Here is a 12,500-nt window from a genome sequence, read left to right on the forward strand (position 1 = left end):
AAAATCCCCCTCTCTATGCAAATATTTTACAATACTAGCTGTTTGCAATACAATAAACTCTTGTAGAGCTCAACTCAACCTTTAGGCAGAAATAAGTTTCTTAAAATACAATTATGACTTGTATTCGATTATCTCTGGAGTTGCCCCAAACCTTTCCACAATAACCAGAAAAACAGAAACATTAAACAATATTCAAAACAATCTTCAGAAAAATAACATAATTCTCTTAAACGAATTCTTTCAGGTAAATGTCTTCTTTAAATGTCAAAATTCAAGTCCAATCAGTTTGCTCCCTGAGAAAGAACTTCCCAAGTCTTTCTTGCGTAGGGCGCCAAAGTTGCAAATAATAAAGTACTTATCTTTCTCCTTGACGTTTAAATGTTCCGAAAATGTCTTCTCAAACCAAAACAGGGCCCCACAGAGATGATAAAAGAAGAGGCCTCCAGGCGCGATCTTGACTCTGCAGATTCCTCGAGGCAAAGCAGATTCCTGAAGCCTGGGTGCGGTTTAAATAGAGGACCGCACCCAGGTAAATAGTCCCCTTCTAGAGAGTTCTTACACTGAAGGAATTCCTGCACGCAGAGCATCTGCGTGTGAGACCTTCAAAATGATTTACACGCGCGCAGAGCAGCTGTGTGTAGAAACCTTCAGAATGGTTTCAGAGCGCAGGGCTGCAGAGCGCAGGGTTCTACATACCCATGTGAAGTATCATGTATGTGGCATATTAGGAACTAGTCAAAATGTGAAGTTGAATGTATGATGTTTTTCAATTACGTCACATGTTTGAAAAAGTATGCCTTACGTTTTGGCCCATAATTCTAAAACCATACAATCTGGATCCATAATCCCAAGTGCAGCATACAGTTACCATCATGCCACTGCCTTGTGGTCATTTTCATGCCTGTGCCATGCTTAGAAGTGGTGAGAATCTCTCAGTGATTAAACGCATTTTTGAAAAAAAATCCTCCAGTTTTTGCAAAATGTGTCACGTATATTGTGTCATCAGTCATGATCCATACTAGACAGAGCTTGATTTCCAACTGCAACACATCCTATAGCATACCCTACTACATTGTGCCATTTTAAATGCATGTGGCTTACACACAAGGTACATAAAACACAATATGAATCCATATGACGCGATTTTCAATTTGCGGCCATCTGGTCACCCAATTGAAATGGATAGGATATACTACAGACAATGTTGTGCACTATAATTCTGGAAGCGTAGGAGGTACTGACTTAATTTGAATTGCAGAATGTAGCTAGGACATATTCACTATATAGTGGCAACTCTGATGTGTGTGGCTTATAGGGACAAGGTACAAATCAAGTGTAACCTTCAGGTAGGTTTTTGTTTTTCACTTTCAATTATGTTGTAAGAACACTTTATGCTTTCTGCTATACTTCACAATCTATAGAAGATAGAGACATAATTTAACATCATCGATGCTAGTGTTATTTTCCTCCTGTGCTGACCTTTTGGTTCTCCCATTGTTCATGACAACCTCAGCCCGTCATGAGTGTATGGAGGTGTACATCATGACGAGCTGAGCTCGTCATGAGCGTCGAAGGAGTTAAACAGCAAATTGTTTCTAGTATTGTTCTACATACCCATGTGAGGTATCATGTATGTGGCATATTGGGAACTAGTCAAAATGTGAAGTTGAATGTATGATGTTTTTCAATTACGTCACATGTTTGAAAAAGTATGCCTTACGTTTTGGCCCATAATTCTAAAACCATACAATCTGGATCCATAATTCCAAGTGCAGCATACTGCTACTATCATGCCACTGCCTTGTGGTCATTTTCATGCCTGTGCCATGCTTAGAAGTGGTGAGAATCTCTCAGTGATTAAAATCATTTTTTTTTTTAATTCCTCCAGTTTTTGCAAAATGTGTCACGTATATTGTGTCATCAGTCATGATACATACTAGATAGAGCTTGATTTCCAACTGCAACACATTCTATAGCATACAATACTACATTGTGCCATTTTAAATGCATGTGGCTACCACACAAGGTACATAGAACGCAATATGAATCCATACAACACGATTTTCAATTTGCGGCCATCTGGTCACCAAATTGAAATGGATGGGATATACTACAGACTATGTTGTGCACTATAATTCTAGAAGCGTATGTGGTACTGACTTAATTTAAATTGCAGAATGTAGCTAGGACAGGTACACTATATAGTGGCAACACTGATGTTTGTGGCTTATAGGGACAAGGTACAAATCAAGTGTAACCTTCAGGTAGGTTTTTCTTTTTCACTTTCAATTATGTTGTAAGAACACTTTCTGCTTTCTGCTATACTTCACAATCTATATAAGATAGAGACATCATTTAAACAGCAAATTGTTTCTAGTCTTGTTCTACATACCCATGTGAAGTATCATGTATGTGGCATATTGGGAACTAGTCAAAATGTGAAGTTGAATGTATGATGTTTTTCAATTACGTCATGTTTGAAAAAGTATGCCTTACGTTTTGGCCCATATTTCTGAAACCATACAATCTGGATTCATAATTCCAAGTGTAGCATACTGCTACTATCATGCCACTGCCTTGTGGTCATTTTGATGCCTGTGCCATGCTTTGAAGTTGTGAAAATCTTCAGTGATTAAACGCATTTAAAAAAAAATTCCTCCAGTTTTTGCAAAATGTGTCACGTATATTGTGTCATCAGTCATGATCCATACTAGATAGAGCTTGATTTCCAACTGCAACATATTCTATAGCATACCCTACTACCTTGTGCCATTTTAAATGAATGTGGCATTCACACAAGGTCAATAGAACGCAATATGAATCCATACGACGCGATTTTCAATTTGCGGCCTTCTGGTCACCCAATTGAAATGGATAGGATATACTACAGACTATGTTGTGCACTATAATTCTAGAAGCGTATGTGGTACTGACTTAATTTAAATTGCAGAATGTAGCTAGGACATGTACACTATATAGTGGCAACTCTGATGTTTGTGGCTTATAGGGACAAGGTACAAATCAAGTGTAACCTTCAGGTAGGTTTTTCTTAGATAGTTAGATAGTTAGATAGAGTCATAATTTAAACAGCAAATTGTTCCTAGTCTTGTTCTACATACCCATGTGAAGTATCAAGTATGCCTTACGTTTTGGCCCATCATTTTACACCCATACAATCAGGATCCATAATTCCAAGTGCAGCATACAGATAACACCATGCCACTGTCCTGTGGTCAGTTTCACGCCTCTGTCATGCTTAGAAGTGGTAAGAATCGTTCATTGATTAAATGCATGCTTTAAATAAAAATCTCAATTATTTTTAAATATTTCCCAAATTTTGTGTCATAATACATGAACCATACTAGATAGAGCTTTATTTGCAAATGCAACACATTCTATAGAATATCCCACTGCAGGTTGCCAAATTACATGCCTTTAGGATTTAGAGAAAGTACATAAAAGTAACATTGACTCCATACTGGCCGATTTTACATCTCCGGCCAACTTGTCACCCAATAGAAACTATTTTTGTTTATAATCAAGTGAGTTTTTATGCTATTGTGCTCATAATGCATCACATTAATCCTTAGCATGTCTATAATGAGCTACAATTGAAAAATAGAATGAAAAATCATTTTAAACCGTGTTTTTTTTATTTTTAAAATCCTCATTGAAATAGAATTAGCGTACGCTTAATAAGAAAATGTGCCATAAAAAAGTGAGAATGACACAGAGGTGTTTTTTCTTTTGTTTATGCAGCCTAATGTGAAAACAAGTCAAACTAATGTTTTACTTTACAAAAAATAAATTCCCAAATTTCTGCGTTTTACCACTCCTATAAAACACCTCCAGAGAAAGTTGCATATAAATGAGTGAGGGTACATTTGTTTAAAAAACTTTTTCTGGCTTGAGATTCAACATAACAAAAGGCTTAATTTGATATATAACACAACCTAAAAAAAATTTCACAAAATCGATTTTTTTGCATTTTTCCCAAGCCCAATGTTAAAAATGAGCTGCACTGGTGCAACGAAAGGTGAAGTCTAAAAATGGAAACAGCTTAAAAAAAAAAAATCTGAATTATATTTTTCAAAAATTCCTTTTGTTTCTGTGGCCTAAAGCCAAAACGCTTCCAACAACACCTTTTTTTCAAAAATCGAACAATGTAAAAATTTCCTGCAAACTTTTTTTCTTCCCCAAAAATAGTGAAAAATGTTGAGTTTTAGTGAAAAACAGTGAGCGTGAGAGATTTTTTTCTTCAGATAAAGTTTTTATGATCACAGTACACTTAGGCTTCGGGTCCATATGTTTTCGGTTATTTTGGCGCCCCAGAATTTTTTTTTCTTTTTTCCAAAAGCTTCACTGGTGTAGATCTCTGAAAAAGGGTGTGGCCGAATATTTTTTTGCGCACAAAGGGGGGTGCATATGAAAGCGGGCGTCGAAATATGATTGAGCACAATTTTTTTCGACATGGGCGCGAAGCGAGTCAAGCTGTTGAGGGTACTCTTTCCCCGCTGATTCTGCCAAGCCCGTTCCCTTGGCTGGGGTTTCGCTAGATAGTAGGTAGGGACAGTGGGAATCTCGTTCATCGATTCATGCGCGTCACTAATCAGATGACAAAGCATTTGGCTATTCTGTACCATCTTGGGGTGGCTAATTCTGGGTTATTATGCTGCCCATCAGCGTCAAATCGGTTTTGCTTCCAACAATACAACATTTTTTCGCTCCGGAGTACAGCCACACTGAACGCTGTCCTCACTGGGACTGGGATCACGTTTAGGCCAGAGATAGTACACATTGCAGTACTATTCCAACAATTTAAGATTGTCTACGAACAGTTCTGAGAATTCAAATATAGTTAGCAGGACATCAATAAACAATGTGCGATAAGTATGTGATTGCGATTATGTGAGACCTATTCAACATTCAAGACATTTCAAAGAGTACGATGTACACACTATATTTATATTGTTATAAGCACACATATATATAAACCCAAAGAACACATCTACAAAATTCAACATCTAATTAGAGAAAGCACATCTAGAAGAAATAACATCTATAAAATTCACATCTATATTAACTCTTATATAAACCTATGTAGTAAAACTTATGTTCTATGAGGGTGACATGTGTGCTTCAATTGTCCATGAATACTTGGCACATTTTAAGAGTGTCCATTAAAGTAGTCAGGCAAACGTTTTTCTTGAATGGAAATGCCTTTTGCAGACCTAAATCAGCCAGAACAACATCGTTACATTGAGGCCAGATACCACGACATCCTACAATAAAGCCATGAAATTTAACATTTTTGCATTTCGTGAGATCTTCGATTTGCTGTGACAGATCCTGATAGTATTTCACCTTAATCTCAAACGCTAATTCAAGGGAATTCTGAGAGTTTTCATAACGAATTGATACATCAATCACTACAGCTGTGCCATTTTTGGTAAACACTACATCTGGTTTTCGTAGTTCTCCTTGATTGTTCTTAACATGAGGTTCCCTATATGCCAACCAACCACACCTTTTTGCTCTATCAATGAGCAATTCCAGAATTTTGTTATGTCTTTTTATCCTAATATCCTTAGTTTTAGGACATGCACCTGAAATATGAGAAATTGTTTCACAAACATTATTACAATACCTACATGTAGCAAATGCACAATTTCTCCCCCTGGTGATGGTTTCTCTGGTATATAACACATTTGCTCTTAACATCAGCGCAGCTATGTACTGGTTTTCTTTCATTTTGTTATGCTTGCTGATCCAGAAGTTTGAGGTTGGATTACTTGATAAGTATTTTATGCCATCACCTTGGACAGGGAGATTTGCTCATCTCTCAAACTCTTCTTTTCTCCAGTCATATGTTGCCGACAAATTCAATTCATAGCTCAGATAGCAACTATCCACAATGGAGTTTGTGTGTTTTTATTATGTTGTCAATTTTTTCATTTATATTTTCTCCTACATACATGAATGATCGCGCTATGTACCGGTCTGGAGCATCCCTGATTTTATTGAGACCAAATTGTGTACATAGTTTTGGTATACTGAGGCCCCCAAATGATTTTTCCGAATATAGGAGACCATCACATGTGTATGCAGGAAGGTGTAGAACGTGTTTGACATACTTTTTTATTGTTTGATCAAGAACATTCAACGTTTTTGCTTCAGTTCCCGTCATTTCTAGTTTGAATGATAGCTTAGGTACCAAATACTGGCACAGTATTTCAATTTTCTGCGTGGGCTTAAGTGGTAAATTATCAAGATTTTGAGCCCATTTAACAAGAACCTCATTAATTCTGTTGTTGCTTGTATGACCAGTGTGTGGATCAAAGTTCAATCCGAAGTATCTCTCACTTTCTCCTGGATGAATATTTTCTTTCTCAAATTGCCATGGTTTACATTTGTTAATCAGTATTTTGTCTTTATGGTGACTGATATAAAATCCATGTGTTTTTTTCACATTCAGTTTTAGTCCTGTAGCTTTACTGAACTTTTCAATGATCGTCAGATTTGTAATCATTCCTTCCCATGTATTGCTGAGTACTGCGATGTCATCGGCAAAGGCGAGAGCAGTGATTTGTTAATCAAGATCATCTGATCCAAATGTGAAGCCTCTGCCATTTTTCTGAAGATCACAGATTAGAGGATCCATGGCAATGTTAAATAGTAGTGGGGATAAAGAGCCGCCTTGTTTGACCCCAGATTTCATTGTTAGTTCAGGAGTTTCTTCGTTGTTCTTTCCCTTGAAAGATGTTGTTGAGTCAGTGTATAGGTCTTTTATTATTTATCTGATGTTTGGTGGAACTCTTAGCCTTGCGAGACTCTGTATAATGTGACCATGGCTGACAGAGTCGAAGGCTTTTGATATATCAATGAACACAACCGCTAATGAGTCACTGTTCTTTCGTGCTCCTTTTATGATATTTTGCAGGAGAGTCAGATTCTCGAGACAACCTCACCTTCATGAAGCCTTTTTCTTTCGTATTCAATTCAACAAAAAATGAGTTTTCTAGTTCATATTTTTGTGAATAACTTCATGAATGCAGTACCGATGGTAATTGGACGCCAGTTACTGATTTTTGTAAGTTCATTAATCGGTACATTCTTGGGTATCAAAATTGACCTGTTATTTTTGATAATTTCTGGTTCTCTTCTCATTACCAACCAAGATGTTAGAACTCTGGGCAGCAGTCTTGATTGCTTGCTGTTCACTTTATTTAGTTCATTCAGGCCTATCTTGTCAGGCCCCACTGCTTTTTTTTAGATTGGAGCTCTCAAAAGCATGAGTTATTTCGTGCAGTGTTATTTCTTTGCACAGATACTCAATTTCATAGTCCTCAGGTATTTGATCTATCGGTATGAATTTAGGGTTTTTTGTGTTTTCTTTTTCAATTATGCTTTCGTAGTATTGAAAGATTTCATCAGAACTGATTTGGCAAGTGGCTTCTTCTGCCCCAGTAGTGATAATCCTGTCAATTTTCTTTTTATCTTTCTTAAACATTGCCTGGTATTCTTTGTAGCTGCCCTTTGGTTTTGCATCATTTTTCTTGTGCATCCGATTAAGCTTTTCGTTTTTCTTGTCTTTTTTTGTTATTTTGTTTCCTGCTGAGGCATTCTGGTGCTCGTCTTGAGCAGAGTTCATAGGCTCATTATTGATTTCACTTGTTGGTTCAATTGTTATCACTCTTGCTAGATGAGGACCTATATCAGTGTTGTTTTTTATGTGATATAAGTCACTACTTCATCCATCTGATCCATTGCAGCATCGTACTGCTTTAAGTTTTGAGTATATTTCTCGATTTCTGACATTCTGTCTTCCAGTTCATCAATTCAGTCTCGCCCAATGCGGCCGGTTTCACCACCTCTCTTCGCTGCATCCGCACCGCGACGCACGAAAGAGTGCCCGAGTACCCATACCACAGAAGAGGGCATACTAATCAGAAAGGAGAGAGATGAAGCCGTTAGACACCGCACACATATGTTTTACAACAATTCAGGCCACACATATCGCTTATAGCAGTCAGAGGTCCAGCGACCTACACCTTTCACCACGTTGGGGGCGAGACCGGCCCCTGCCGCCAAAGTTGCGGCGCCAATCCTAAAGGAATGAGAAGAATAGCCCACTGCTCCCAAACCCAGATTCCCCAAGGCCAACCCAAATAATGCTTTAAATTGGTATTGAGACAGGCAATCCCCGTTTTCGTGGACGAAGAGAGCCGACCCCCCCCTGCTGGGCGTCGGGCCAAGTACGCCTGCATACGGGATACGGGGCAGGCTGCTATCCCTGGGGCTGGCAGCAAACGGATGGCGACCCCCCTTCCTGTTTGGTCTGTCTTGGAACGTCCCAACCGCAATACTAGGCCCCCCGAGGAAAGGGAGATATCCTTGAACTGCAACCCCCCCCATGGTCTACCTTGGAGGCCCCAACTATCTCAACCAGGCGAAAGGCCCCGTAGAAGGCTAGGCAGAAGGCCGCACCCAGCATGATTCCCTCGAACGGTGACTGGCAAATAACAGGCAGTACCCCCAAAATATCAATCAAGGTCGGGAGATCCAAAGGCCTATGACAGTCCCGCCGTGGCCCGTCCAATCGGGCCCATCCCGCTAAGGCCTTCCTGATCAAGAATGAAGCCCCAGGGTCTCGCTCCCCCGCCAGTTTAACGAAGAAGCCTATCGCTGCCAAGGAGGCCCTAGCATAAGACACTGTTTTGCCCTGATCCCGCAGAACCTGTAAAAAGGCGTACATCGTTTCAGTTGAAAAGATCCTAGCCTCTCCGGCTTGTTCCACAAATGATCTGTAAACATTAAACTGTGACTGATAGGCACGTTTGGTGCTGTCACACAGAGCGGCACCTACCAGCCCCGCTAAAGAGGGGTTCCAATTTTCCACTGTGACGTAGGGAACGTCGTCATGCGCTCTTACGCCTGCGGGTGGAACATCCGGAAGTCCTGCAACAAGACAAAGAGTCAGCAGCATGGTTATCAACACCAGGTATATGCGCAGCCTTAAAGGTCAAATTCAATTTCAAGCATGCCAACACCAACAACTCCAGCAACCTCAGCACATGTGGGCAAGTCGCTCCTTGCCCATTGATAACCTGAACCACTGCCATGTTATCCGACCAGAAGGTCACAACCCTGTCCCTGAAGCGCTCCGCCCAAACCGTAACTGCCACCCAGATGGGAAAAAGCTCAAGAAAAGCTACATTCTTAGTCAAGCCTGCTAAGTGCCACTCCGCTGGCCAGACCGCCCCACACCAGGCAGGGCCCAAGATTGCCCCAAAACCAACACTCCCTGCTAAATCGGTGTATAATCCTAGCTCAACACTGGACACCGGCGGCGCGGGCCATACTACCCGCCCGTTTAAATCTGCCAGGAAGTCTCGCCACACCTTGAGGTCCTCCTTAACCCCCGCTTTTAACCTTAGCCGATGATGCTTCTGGGTAAGACCTACCATCGCTCTGGCTATAGACCTCGAGAAAGGGCGTCCCATGGGAATGATGCGCAAAGCAAAGTTTAGCTGACCCACAAGAACTTGTAACTGATGCAACATCACCTTTGGACACGCCAAGGCTACCTCAATGGCTAGGGAAAAGGCTTTTACTTTATCCATTGGCAATCTACATTCCCCCGCTACTGTGTCAATTTCGATGCCCAGGAAGGACATGCACGTGTAAGGGCCGACTGTCTTGCTCGGTGCCAGCGGCACCCCAAAATCCTTTAACATAGCCACCAGCTGGCTTAGGGCCAAAGCGCAGGCATCCGACAATACGGGGCCCATCACCATGAAATCGTCTAAGTAATGTACCACATCTGTACATCCTGACTTTTGCGAAAACACCCACAGCATGGAGCTAAAGGTCTCAAAGTACTTGCAGGAGACCGCACAACCCATAGGCATACATCTGTCGTAATAAAATTGCTGTTGGACCTGAAAGCCTAGCAAATGGTAATCCTCGGGGTGTACCGGTAACAAGCGGAATGCTGACTCAATGTCGGTTTTCGCTAGCAACGCCCCACGGCCTAGCTCCCTCACTTTCTGAACCGCGGCATCAAAGAACGAGTACGCCACTGAGCACACTGCTGGGTCGATGGCATCGTTTACAGATGCACCCTTCGGTGCAGATAAGTTATGGATCATCCTGAATTGTCCCAGCTCCTTCTTGGGCACTACTCCCAGAGGGGAGCACACATAGTTCTCCCAGGGAGGAGCCGAGAACGGGCCTGCTACTCGGCCTAAGGCCCGCTCTTTTTCCACCTTTGTGGCTACTACTGAGGGATGGGTTCTTGCTGAAACTTGGTTCCTACACTGAGTAATAGGGGGGACATGCGATGCTGAGATACGGAAACCACTGGAAAAACCCTCGAACAACATCCTAGCAGCTGCCCTGTCTGGGTACCTGTCCAACCAAAAAATCAGCTTCTCAATATCCACAGGAGTAGGCAGTTTAGACTTGGGGAGGCTTGATATCCTTTGGGGCAGTACCCCCCCGTTCCTTGGATTTCTTGTTGCACTTTTATTCGGGATGAGACGGGTGACCACAGTAGGCGCATGCGTGCTTAAACTTGCACTGCCCGGGGGGCCATGTGCACCCTTTGCTATTGAATGCCCAGCATGTACCTTTCTTCTCGCCCGGCCCTCCCTGGGAAGTCCGAAAGGGCTGACTAGCCGGGTGTTCCCTATTGCTTACGCTCTCCGACCAGGAATTGACCTCAACCTGATCCCAACAAATGGAGGGGTTTTCCTCCTTCGCCCAGCGAAACTCCCTATCATGGGTCAACCAGGCTGAACCACCATGCGTGGAGTGAGCCTTCACGATCTTATTGGTATAAAACACCTGCGGAATCGCCAACTCTGGCCTTCTTTCCAACAACACTGTCATATAAACGTGAAAGCCGACCAACCAATTGGTAATTGTCTCCTCAATCCTAGGTCTCCGATCTCGGAAGGAGTGCTCTTTCCCCTCCCTGTCTTTGTAATCCTCCTCTCTTCTCTTTGGCCTGATAAGGGAGAATATGTCTACGTAGGCACCCTACTAAATCTTCTCTCGCATTTCCACACTCACATGCGTAGCTAACATCCCTGACTGGGACAATACGTTCCCTGACTAACCCCCACTTCGCTGCTCCTTGCTGTAGCGTCACCAGGCTTACCTCCTGTAGGTGTTACAGCTATCGCTGTCGCGGGGGGATGGGCTCCAATCGCTACACTGTGCAACGCCTTGCGCGACTTGACTAAGAGGGCCAACTGCCTCTGGATGTCCTGCAACGTGCCCTGTTCTGTGGCCAGAGGGGGCTCCCACGGTGCCGCCGCTCCAGCGCTCTCTCTCTCCAATACTTTCTCCGGAGCTGATAGTTGGCCCACTAATGTGGAAACCGACGCCAGCAAGCTATCTAACGGATCGCCCACGGCTGCCACTGCGGCCACCGCCTGCGGTGGGAGTGGGGCCGGGGGGACCGTAACTACTGGTCCCGGGCCTCCCGGGGCCAACACCTTCAGCGCCTCCCTAATCTCGGACAAAACTGAACCCACTGGGTCTACTGGCGCGGGTACATTCGGAATGGGGTCAGAAGTGTACACCTGCTCTGCATCTAACGGAGGCGTGGGGACGGGACCTACTGATCCCTCGTCCCGTTTCCCCCTGACAGGGCTAGGCCTACCCTTCCCCTTCCCCTTCCCCCTGCCTGGCTCCCCCTCTCTTTCTAGGTTGTGCCTTGGGTTTCTTCTTTAATGGCGGACCAGCGACCTTTGGTGGCACCACCCTGCGCGGCCGCTCTACGACCTCGGGCTGTTCCCCCTGAGAAGTCGCTCTCATCCCCGCTATCGGGAGCCTCCTTGCTCAATTTCTTCAGCAGTAATTTCATAATCTGTGCCAATTCAAGCTCAGAATCTTTTCGCTTTTGTCCTCCCTTTTTGGGCGCCATGCTAACTATCTCGCGCTTCGCACTACCTTGCTATAACACCTAGAGCACCCCGGGTTCCCTGCTCCCGCACCCCTAAGCACCGTTAACGCCGCCCGGCAGGAGTCCGCACCACGAGGAACCCCGCACACAGCCGTAAGCCCCGTAAGGCAGCGACACTCCTATCCCTTCCCAGCACCCACCGTGACTCACGGCTGCCCACGAGGCCCTCCGCGGCACTCGACCCCTTACCTGGCTACACGAACGATGCTCGATCCTTCTGCTTCTATAGTTTCGGAAAGCCGGCCCGGATCACAAGAATGGCCAGGTGCCGGCGTGAGCAGTCAGGTATCCAGGAGTGATAGCGGGAACAGAGACCCCAGTCACAGGGAGTGGACCCTAAATAGGCCCAGAGTCTCCACCCCCTGACCCTCGGGTCACGCGATATCGCCGGACCGGAAATGGGTCGGCCGGACGCCCATTGGGCAGTCCGCCCGACCAACCACCAGAGACCAGGAGCGGGCGGGGTCCGGAGAGGCCGGGTCCTAAGTGCGCGCGTCATGATTCTCCGCGCTTGTCAAAGTTCTTG

The 12,500-nt window shown here is 43.8% G+C and overlaps 1 long non-coding RNA gene across 1 annotated transcript in view; it reads right to left on the reverse strand.

Annotated features, from left to right (window-relative positions):
* Positions 1 to 7,811: 7,811 nt before the first annotated feature.
* The window catches only part of LOC147678951 (uncharacterized), a 55,431-nt gene continuing 50,742 nt past the window's right edge, over positions 7,812 to 12,500 (reverse strand). The window contains exons 2-3 of the long non-coding RNA XR_015300857.1: positions 8,867 to 8,958; positions 7,812 to 7,942 (exon numbers count right to left, since the gene is read on the reverse strand). This is a non-coding gene — a long non-coding RNA (uncharacterized LOC147678951). The remainder of the gene's footprint in view (positions 7,943 to 8,866; positions 8,959 to 12,500) is intronic.

The sequence above is a fragment of the Lissotriton vulgaris genome, chromosome 11 (assembly GCF_964263255.1).
Source record: "Lissotriton vulgaris chromosome 11, aLisVul1.2, whole genome shotgun sequence".
Lineage (NCBI taxonomy): Eukaryota > Metazoa > Chordata > Amphibia > Caudata > Salamandridae > Lissotriton > Lissotriton vulgaris.